The sequence below is a fragment of the Bombina bombina genome, chromosome 5 (genome assembly GCF_027579735.1).
Source record: "Bombina bombina isolate aBomBom1 chromosome 5, aBomBom1.pri, whole genome shotgun sequence".
Classification (NCBI taxonomy): Eukaryota; Metazoa; Chordata; class Amphibia; order Anura; family Bombinatoridae; genus Bombina; species Bombina bombina.
In genome coordinates this window covers 975,406,680-975,418,640 of record NC_069503.1, presented here as the reverse complement: position 1 = coordinate 975,418,640, position 11,961 = coordinate 975,406,680, and positions in this window count along the sequence as shown.

The following is an 11,961-nucleotide window of genomic DNA, read 5'->3' as shown; positions in this document are numbered from 1 at the left end:
AGACACAATTTAGAAGAGAAAGAATATAGTAATACCCACGCATCTGCATATGAGATCAGATCATCTATTGAATATTTTGGTGCAGATGAACACTGGAGCAGACTCCTGACCGGCCGGCTTACAATTCAAATAGGGGAAAAAAATTATTACTATTTAGTACTTACCTACCGTAGTTCTGAATCTACACCAGACAGTCAGTGGCAATTTCACATTCAAATCCATCAAAGTTGTCCAGACTCCAGGACAGGTCACACCGTCACAAGTCATTCAGCTAGACTCAGCAGCTCTGTTTTCTTTAGCTCCTATTCTTCCCGCTAGAATATCACAAGCCTCCTACAGGCTTAGGTGCCGCAAGAGTGATGTCACAGACTGAGAGCCACCCCTGATTGGCTCCTGAGTCCCGAGGCTATTTGCACAGCAGCCTCCTTAGGGAGCGTATGGGCCGCAGGGAGTTTAAACAGCACCACTGGGTGGGGCTAGCTCTCGCGGCTCATACACTTAATCTGCAAAACATCCATGTTACGCAATGGAAGGGCAGCTGAACGGCTCACAGCCTCTCCTTCATTGCGTAACATGAATATGGATAGATCACTAGTTTGCAGGCAGTGAGCCTAATCATGGTGGCGGAGTCGGCTGCAGGTGGGGGGTGGGGGGGCTATGGGGGGTACCTTAGCTACATTAAAAAAAATATATAAATAAATTTTAAACAAATATATTATTTTTTATTAACATAATAAAAAAAGTGCAATACACACATTGGACAGGTGAGGCGCTGCCTCACCTGCCTCCTATGACTGCACGTCACTGCTATTTGTATACTATTTGTACAGTTTTATTGGGACTAACACTTAAGGCTTTAAGATACTAAGCATGTATAACAGTGAGGAAGAATCATATGTTCTCACTAACTTTGAGGAAGAGTCTGTACTTTATGATACTAATGAGGAGATTGTACATACTATTGACAGTCTATTGTTTGATATTGACACCCTGGGAAAAAAAGATATAAAATTAGAGTTGGATATTAAAACGTTTTTAATATACAAACACAACAAAATGATTCCAAGAGGATTACGTATACGTAAGTTTCCCTCATTCAGAGTTTTTGATGCCGAGTTCATTGATAAATGGAACATTATTCTGGACACCTGCTTTTTTGCTTTAATTGAGCTCTTAATAGAGTATAAGCAAAAGCAGAGGGGAGAATTGCTAGAAGAAATGAAAGCTATACAAGAGAAATTTAAGGTAGTTCAAAAAGATACAGAATTTAAATTATACGATAAGCAGTTTGAGAGAACATGATATCTTTCCGCCAAGAATTTTGGGAATTTAAAATCTAGGAAGATGTCCACAGGATATAAATATGATTATGACCATCAAAATGTGTACAGATGGTATAGAATTGATAGTTTTGGCAGAAAACCCAGAAAAGGGAAAAAATGGTTTAGAAACCGAAATAAAAAAGCTAACAGGTCACATTTTCAGATACTGAATATGAGGTGGAATCCTCAGAGGGAGAAACAAACATAGAAGTACAAGAGCCTACTGTATTACAATCCTCTTTTGAAGCATCTGGAATTAAAGTATCAAAAAACGAACAGCTAAAGACTTTACCCCTAGGAAGGTGAAAAAAGTACATGGAGGCAGAAGTGAATACAAATCAGGACAAGAAGACGTTACAACAGAAAACATATGTGGCAAGATCAGGGACTCATCAGAAAAAATATGCATGAATAAGAATGTATTGAATCTGTCTAGTGTTAGCTTAACAGATGTAGAAATAAGAGTATTGTCCAAAGGCCTTAATTTTGTTCCTTCACAGCATTTTAACCTATTCAATACAATTTTGGATGTCAATAGGTTTGTGAGAAAGTTAATACTTCGCAAACATTTTGCTAATGCTGAGGAGGAACAAGATAAAATATGTATACCTAAAGATAGGCCAAGAGAGGAAGATCTTATATTTTCTGAGAAATGTTCTATAATAGACTTACAGGGTTTACTTGATGACAATATTGGGACACTGAACACTAGTGACTACACAAGACATTTACGTAACTAAATTCAGGAAGAAAAGTAACTTTTATCCTGTTAGCTCTAGAACACACCCAGGTGAAACTTTTCAAAAAGTGGTAGAAGAACAACTAAGAGAATTGGATAAAAGCTCTAAGAAAACTAAGTATAACATGTCACTTAAAGAGAAGGAGGCTCTAGATAAAATTACCAAAGACAACAGAATCATAGTGCGTTCCTCTGATAAAGTGGGTAACGTTGTAGTACTTGATAGAACTGCATACATCACAGACGCCCTAAGACAGTTGCATGATGTTGAGGTTTACATTAAATTAATAGAGAATCCTACTAAAACATATAGGGAAAATCTATGTGAAATCGTTAAGAGAGCCAGATATAATAATGCAATTACACATGCAATAGAGGAGATGTTAGTGCCAGATAACCCAATCACTCCTATATTTCATTACTTTCCTAAGGTCCACAAGGACATGGAGAATCCTCCGGGCCGCCCGATAATAGTGGGCATTAATTCCCTAAATGAACCTTTGTCAGACCTGATGGATTCTTTTTTACAACCATTGGTCAATAAGGTACCTAGTTACATACAGGATACTACGGACCTTCTACAAAATTTGCAGAGAATAAAATGGAAATCTAGCTATAGGTTTCTAGTAGTAGATGTGACTTCTTTATATACCTCAATTACACACCAAATTGGTCTTAAAGCAGTAGAGTTTTTTTCTGGAGAGTCAAAGCAATTATGATGAGGCGACTAAACAATTTATTATGGGCTCTATTGAGTACCTACTGACACATAATTTTTTCATGTTTGAAGGGGGTTTCTATCTCCAGAGACGTGGAACCGCCATGGAGGCTAAATTTGCCCCCTGTTACGCCAATCTCTTTATGGGATGGTGGGAGGGGTTCCACGTCTTTGGAGATGGAAATCCCCTAAGAGACAATATTATTTTCTACGCAAGATTTATTGGTGATTTGATTTTCATCATAGACAGTGATGAGTATAGTGTTGATAGGTTTTGTGAGTATCTTAACAACAATTGTAGTGGAATCAAGTTAGTGGGCGAACAGAATGCTAAAAATATCTGTTTTTTGGATATATTTATCTCAGGAAATGACACAGGGGGTTTGTATAGATACTAACTTTATATAAAAACCCACCTCATGTAATACATATTGGAATTCAACTCAAATCATCCGAGACATACTATACATGGCATTCCTAAAGGCCAATATACAGGGAGTGCAGAATTATTAGGAAAGTTGTATTTTTGAGGATTCATTTTATTATTGAACAACAACCATGTTCTCAATGAACCCAAAAAACTCATTAATATCAACGCTGAATAGTTTTGGAAGTAGTTTTTAGTTTGTTTTTAGTTATAGCTATTTTAGGGGGATATCTGTGTGTGCAGGTGACTATTACTGTGCATAATTATTAGGCAACTTAACAAAAAACAAATATATACCCATTTCAATTATTTATTTTACCAGTGAAACCAATATAACATCTCAACATTCACAAATATACATTTCTGACATTCAAAAACAAAACAAAAACAAATCAGTGACCAATATAGCCACCTTTCTTTGCAAAGGACACTCAAAAGCCTGCCATCCATGGATTCTGTCAGTGTTTTGATCTGTTCACCATCAACATTGCGTGCAGCAGCAACCACAGCCTCCCAGACACTGTTCAGAGAGGTGTACTGTTTTCCCCTCCTTGTAAATCTCACATTTGATGATGGACCACAGGTTCTCAATGGGGTTCAGATCAGGTGAACAAGGAGGCCATGTCATTAGATTTTTCTTCTTTTATACCCTTTCTTGCCAGCCACGCTGTGGAGTACTTGGACGCGTGGTGATGGAGCATGGTCCCTGCATGAAATCAATGTTTTTCTTGAAGGATGCAGACTTCTTCCTGTACCACTGCTTGAAGAAAGGTGTCTTCCAGAAACTGGCAGTAGGACTGGGAGTTGAGCTTGACTCCATCCTCAACCCGAAAAGGCCCCACAAGCTCATCTTTGATGATACCAGCCCAAACCAGTACTCCACCTCCACCTTGCTGGCGTCTGAGTCGGACTGGAGCTCTCTGCCCTTTACCAATCCAGCCACGGGGCCCATCCATCTGGCCCATCAAGACTCACTCTCATTTCATCAGTCCATAAAACCTTAGAAAAATCAGTCTTGAGATATTTCTTGGCCCAGTCTTGACGTTTCAGCTTGTGTGTCTTGTTCAGTGGTGGTCGTCTTTAAGCCTTTCTTACCTTGGCCATGTCTCTGAGTATTGCACACCTTGTGCTTTTGGGCACTCCAGTGATGTTGCAGCTCTGAAATATGGCCAAACTGGTGGCAAGTGGCATCTTGGCAGCTGCACGCTTGACTTTTCTCAGTTCATGGGCAGTTATTTTGCGCCTTGGTTTTTCCACACGCTTCTTGCGTTTTGAATGAAACGCTTGATTGTTCGATGATCACGCTTCAGAAGCTTTGCAATTTTAATAGTGCTGCATCCCTCTGCAAGATATCTCACTATTTTTGACTTTTCTGAGCCTGTCAAGTCCTTCTTTTGACCCATTTTGCCAAAGGAAAGGAAGTTGCCTAATAATTATGCACACCTGATATAGGGTGTTGATGTCATAAGACCACACCCCTTCTCATTACAGAGATGCACATCACCTAATATGCTTAATTGGTAGTAGGCTTTCGAGCCTATACAGCTTGGAGTAAGACAACATGCATAAAGAGGATGATGTGGTCAAAATACTCATTTGCCTAATAATTCTGCACTCCCTGTATTAGGGCAAAAAGAAACTGTACAAATACAGTAGACTATGAGAAACAAGCAGATATCATTACAGCACGATTAGTGGATAGGGGATATGATTCAACCATTCTAAATAAAGCCTGTAAAGAAGTAGATTTACTAACTAGAGATGAACTATTGAAATATAACACTAAATATAGAAATATAAACAATGGAGACAAGAAACAAAAACCTAAATTTATAACAACTTATAGTCTTGAGTATAGAAGCATCTGTAATATTGTAAAACAATGTATCCCTATATTACACACTGATCCAGGATTGAAACAAATTGTAAAAGAAGGATGTGATTACATATCCAGGAAGGGCAAAACTATAATGAATTATGTATCACCCTCAGATTGTTCAAAAAAATCAACCAACACTTGTTGGTTAAAACAAAGAAAGGGATTTTTCAGATGTAGGAAAAATATCTGTAAAACCTGTGAATTTGTTACAGAAGGTGATAGTTTTGTATCAACTAATACTGAAAAAACACATAAGATTAATTTTTTCATCAACTATAACACGACACATGTAATTTATTTACTGACCTGTAGGGGGTGCTCTAAGCAATACATAGGGAAAACTAAATGATCCCTTAAGGATAGGTTCCTAGCACATGTACAATCTATTGAGGATCCTGACTCTGATACCCCCATAGCGAGACACTTTAAGGAATATCATAATTCTAATGTAAATCTTCTTACTGTACAAGCTATAGATCATGTCCCTTTGTGGAAAAGGGGAGGAGACAGGGAGGAAAAATTAGGCCTCAGAGAGGTCTTTTGGATATTCACTTTAAATACCTCTATACCCTTTGGATTAAATTTTAGGAGGGATATTGATCTATGTGTTTGACCTTTGGAAGCTATATAGTATCTATAGAATTTATCATTACAAGTTATTCATTGTTTCTGAATAAGAATCATGTAAAGCAATGCATTGAGAAATAGTACACAGCTTTGTTAAATTAATTAATCAATGCTTAGGGCTTGTATAACACAGAGTAGAATGAGGACGTTACATGTATGCATATGCCTTTAAGAAATTGCTATTTAAGGAGAGAAGGAGGCTGGGCCCTGTGAGCAGTGAACAAGTGCTGTTGTAGCACGAAACATTCCAGCAGTTCTCGTTTACTGATGTATATGTGCTAGTGTCAATCAAGTGGTAATCAGTATTGTGTAACGGAGACTTGATTTGCCACCATGTTGACATTTTCTGTCTGTTTTTAACATGGAAGGAGTTGAATAAATTTTGGATTACGTTTTTACCCTACGGAGTGCCCGAGTATCCTTTGTTTCCCTATATATATATATATATATATATATATATATATATATATATATATATATATATATATATATATAAAATTTGACTACAATTTTCTGTTTGCTCATTATCCTGCAATTAACTAATTAGGTAGACACAGCTGACGGCACAGGTGTAAAAACTTAAAATGTACCTCTTTCTTTTGGTCTCCTTTCATACCAAGGTACACTCAGAAGTGTGCACATTCATTGAGCACTATATGGCAGCTATGTTTGCAATAATGTTATACATATAAGAGCCGAGTATCTATCATTCACAAAAGCAGACATAAAAAACCATGCTGACACTTATAGGGGAGGGGCTGACCTCACTGAATTCTTAGGGGGGGGGGGGCACTGTCCCTGTAGTTGTGAGATGCCTCTTGTAGAAAGTAATGGAGTCTGCTAGGAAGCTAAACTTTGCTGGTGAGAGCAAAAAATTAACTTTAAAAATAACCAATGCAACTGCCACAAATAAGATCACCCTATTTTCAGTGTCAATCACTCTATGCATGTGTTTATGTGTTGGGGTAACACATGTTTTGTGTATTTTGACATTATCTTTTCACTTTTCAATTCGCGAGCCAAAACAGTGAGATCTTCAGGGGAGGGGACTTTCAGCTGTGCTCATGGAACCTTCCTGTTCAACCTACTAGTAGTAGACAAGTAAACTTATTTTACAATAAAAAGAAAATCAATGCACTGTCATTTTTTTATTATGAATGTCACAGCTTTCTGCATTTGCAGAATTTGCATTTGTACAATGTGCATTACATTGTTGTCCCCTGGTAAATTTCAATGCAAATATTTTATTTTCCCCATAAAATATGAATTTTGCCAAACAATTTTGTTACAAATTTAAATAAGATTTCACAACACTTTTTTGCTGCATGTCTTCAGTCAATCTTCAATGATTAATGAAGTTAATATGTTAAAGGACCAGTCAATACAGTAGATTTGTATAATCAACAAATGCATGATAAGAAGACAATGCAATAGGACTTAGTCTGAACTTCAGTAGTAGATTTTTTTTTAAATAAATTGCAAAGTTATGATCTTTAATCATGGGCTCAGCTATACACAGGTGGGTTTTGGGTGTGTAGCTAGCATGATCTGGTAGACGTGGCTGAGGAAACGCAGTATTTGCAATATGAAGATGTTGCAAAGACTGTTTAATTATGTGGGTTGCACCTTTAAGTTCTCTTCACCTCACCTCCTACCTCTTCCATTTAACTCCCTTCTTTATAATTTTAATTTGTGACTCTCAATCAGACAATTCTTATAAAATAGAAAGAATGACTTAGTGAGAGAGTGAGTGACAGTAACTGATAGTGTGCAACTTACTCAATCCGTTTTTAGCCCATTAGAGAAAACGTATAGATGTCCCTCACTGTATTTTAAAACAGATCAATCATATGAGCTCCACAACATTATAAAAATACCCTGAGGACATTTATATAAGAAATCAAATTTAGCAACTGACTCTCTGTTGTCTGTATTGAAACCTTTACATAAAAAATAAATTATTTATTTCTTGCAAGTATTTCACTGTGGACATTGAGGGTGTCAGTTTAATTATATGTGTCCCACATTTTATAAACTTTAACTAGTCAACCATAAAATGATACACCAATTGTCATTTCTTATATCTCTTAGTGGGCAGACTTACCAGTTTCGGCTTCTGATCTGTGATTGAATCTCACAGGCAGCGCACACTCACAACATAAAACCACTGCACCTGCACGCTACCTACCTCCCTTCCTATGACCCAATCTGCCACCATGTGCTGTAAGGAAAGTCCTACTCCATCTCCAGAGTTCATGCACTCAGGGGGTAATGAAAAACTACTGCCTTAAAAAAAAAAGTCCAACAGGGTGGTAGAAAATTGGGAAATAAAGCTCAGAATACAGAGAGCAGGGAGATATATTGTTTTTTTATTTATTTATTGAGAACCCGGGAAATACAGAAGGGTTGGAAATCCTAAATAATAGTGTGAAAATCTATCAAAGACCACTGCTGCTGGTGGAAGTCCGCCGGAACATAGTAAGACCTCTCAAAGGCCTAGATTACGAGTTTTGCATTATGGTATGGTACGGCTATTACCACTGAAAAATTGGCCATTGTGCTGGAATGGTCGGTAACGCATATTAAGAGTTGCGGCGGTACAGCTATAACACAAGCATTTTAGCCTGTAAAGCAACGTCCATTCCGCACTCCAAAGAGCCGTATTACAGGTTGTGCGGTCCGGCTAAAATGCTTGCATTACAGCCTATACCGACACGATCCATTCTGCCATCTGAGACCAGTAGTTATGGATTTTTGCAAAACTAAAATGTTACAAAGTACACTAATACCTATAAACTACCTATTAATCCCTAAACTGCCACCCTCCTGCATCACAAAGCACTATATTAAACCTATTAACACTAATCTGCTAACCACCACCACCACCGACATTGCCAACACTAAAATAAACCTATTAACCACTAAACCGCCAGCCCCCCACATTGCAACACTATATAAACCTAGTTAACCCCTAAACCACTGCCCCCCCCCCCACATCACAACTAATAAACTAAATCTATTTAACCTCTAACTGTTGGGGCTCCCACATTGCAAAACACAGAAATATAAACTATTAACACCTAAAAACCTAACACCCCCAAACTTTTAAATTAAAAGTTACAATATAACTATCTTTAAATAAATTAAAACTTACCTGTGAAATAAAAAAACAACTAACATTAATCTATATATTAACCTAAACATTACTATTCTAATAAAATAAAAAAAACTAAATTACAAATTTTAAAAAAAATAATAATAGTATGAATTTTTTTTTAAAAAAAATAAGATTACAAAAAATAATAAACAAAATGATCAAAAATAAAAACAATTACACCTAATCTAATAGAGCCCTATAAAAAATAAAACACAAAATAAAAACCACCCCCTAACCTACAATAAACTACCAATAGCCCTTAAAAGGTCTAATTGCAAACTTCTATAGCAGGAAGTTTGCAGAGGGCTCAATATAAATGGTTGCGTTATAAAAAAGGTGCTGAAAATTTAAATGGATGTGTATGAAACTTAGGTTTTCAATTTATGTGTTCTCCATTAGAATAATCTGGGGTATTTCTATGTGTGAATAAAAAAGATAATAATAATGGGAAAATATGCAGTTTATGTGCAATCATGTATATACAGTACAATTGTTATAAAATCATTAATTGTGAAAAATTAAAATTAAAAAATTGAATAAGAATAAAAAAAAAAAAATTATAATAAAGATACAATGAAGTCCTTTTAAAAGTTCCTGAGTCTGCTCTTCTTCTGGCAGGATTGGGACTTGCAAGAAAGATCTAAAAAATGATGTAAAAGAAGAGCGCTTCATAGTGCAGTTTATCCAAAATAAATTTTCAGTGAATACAAAGTTGCAAACAAGTGACTACTTCCCAAGGGGTGTGTGCACTAATAAAGTGCAATATGCGCAGGCTGGGCTTTGCAGTCTCCAGCTGACTAATTGGGGCAAGGTCTCCCTCAGATTTCAGTAGACTGGATACTGGATGTTGTAGCCTTTAAAAATATAAAGGGACACAGAACTTCTCCTAGTGCAGGTTAAACTTTTAACAGAATATTCCATGAAAATATACAAAATGGGTACTCACATTCCACTTTGGCGCAATGAAATCGTGCAAACAGACACCAGCTGCTGAATCAAGTCTCCCTGGATTGTTGTCTTTCAAAAGGTTTGAATAAGTGGGTGCCTGATGAAACAGCTAGTCAGCTAAGAAACGCGTTGTATGTTTTAAATGTTTTAAAATAAAACTGTGATTTAAGTAGTCAGGCCTTTTAAACTACTTTTTTCACTTTGGGAGCACTTTACACCACTTATTCAATCCATTTGAAAGAACAATCCAGGGGAGACCTGATTTAGACAGCTGGAAATTGAAATGTGACTACCCATTTTGTATATTTTCTTGGAATCAATCTGTTAAAAGGTTTAACGCTGCACTAGGAGACATTCTGTCCTAAGTTAAACAGTTATTTTACAAACAAAAAATAGCAAAGTCCCCCCAACCGTAAAACCCACCACCCAACCAACCCCCCAAAATAAAAAACCTAAGTCTAAAAAAACTCCTAAGATACCCATTGCCCTAAAGGGGCATTTGTATGGGCATTGCCCTTAAAAGGGCATTCATCTTTTTTACTTGCCCTTAAAAGGGCATTCAGCTCTTTTACACTGCCCAAAACCCTAATCTTAAAAGAACCCCCCCCCCAAAAAAAACTAAACACACTAACCAGAATATCTACTCAAGGTTCTTGAAGTCCAGAAAACCATCTCCACCAGGCGGTGAGAAGTCTTCATCCAGGAGGCGACATCTTCATCCATCGTGGGGGCGTCTTTCTATCTTCATCCCGGCGAGCGGAGCTATCCAGGACCGGTGATGACATTCTGCATGGAGCTTCCACTTCATAATATCAGGCTATACACTGACGTTGAATGCAAGGTATCCATTTAAAAAGTGGCGTAACATGAATTCCTGATTTGAACAGCCAATAGGATAAGAGTTTATGGAAATCCTATTGGCTGTTCAAGTCGGGGAAATAGATTTCAGTAGCTCTCATCCTATTGGCTGATTTGAATTTGAAGAATCAAATCAGCCAATAGGGAATGCAAGGTACAACCATTTTTAAATGGGTACCTTGCATTCAACTTCAGTGGTACAGCAGGGATCATATGAAGAGGACGCCAGAGCAGAATGTCATCGCCGGTCCTGGATAACCTCAGCCTGCACCGCCAGGGATGAAAATTAGAAGACGCCCCCCGCGATGGATGAAGAGATCACTGTCTGGATGAAGACCTTCTCGCCGCCTGGATGGAGATGGTATGTCCGGACTTCATGAACCGTGAGAGAAATAATATACAAGGCATCCACAGCACCCACACATCCACATACAAACAACAACCGACACATACACAATGCATATAAATAAGGCACCCACAGACTTCAACAGGCACTATTTTTGGTCCCAGTCCTGCTTTGCCTTTGCCTATCTTGTATCTTGTGTATGACAATCCCAGTTTATAATAGCAACATTGTCATCCTCATCTGTCCATTATTCTGGTTCCCTATGATTTCTTTAAGAAGCCTGACATCTACTGATGACATACCTTTATGGTGACTGTGCACATCATATTATTGCTAATCTACAAAGGGATTAATACAAATTATAGAAGAGGTTTGCTCCATTTGTATTCCCCCCCCCCCCAAAGATAACTTATACAAGGAAAAGCAAAATGCAGGGGAAAAAAACACTTTACTTATGAAGAAAGTTAACCAAAATATATAATCAAATATATTTTTGCCACTTTCTCTCCCCTTTAAATCAGCCTATCATCTATAAGTTTAAAATCAGGGGTCAAGTCGAATGGGAATGCATGGGAATGGAGTTCCTGCACTATTTTTGCAGGGGGAACCAAGTTCCTTCTGCACAGAGAACAGAAACCTTTCAGTTAAACACTGCTGCTGCTGCAGGGGGGGAGGGAGCTGGAGCAGCAGTCTGATAAGAGGGATAGTGAGATCCTCTAGTAATGGGCAGTAACACTTCCAAAAATACACTAAGAGACCTATTTATCAAATGTCTGGTTGGACCTGATTCAACAGTGCGGATCAGGTCCGTCAGACATTGCTGAATCCGGAGAGCAATACGCTCTCCGTACTCAGCATGGTTGCAACGCTGCCACCTGCAGACTCGGCGCACCAGCAGGAAGGTGTCCAATCAACCCGATCGTAACTCGATCGGGGTTGA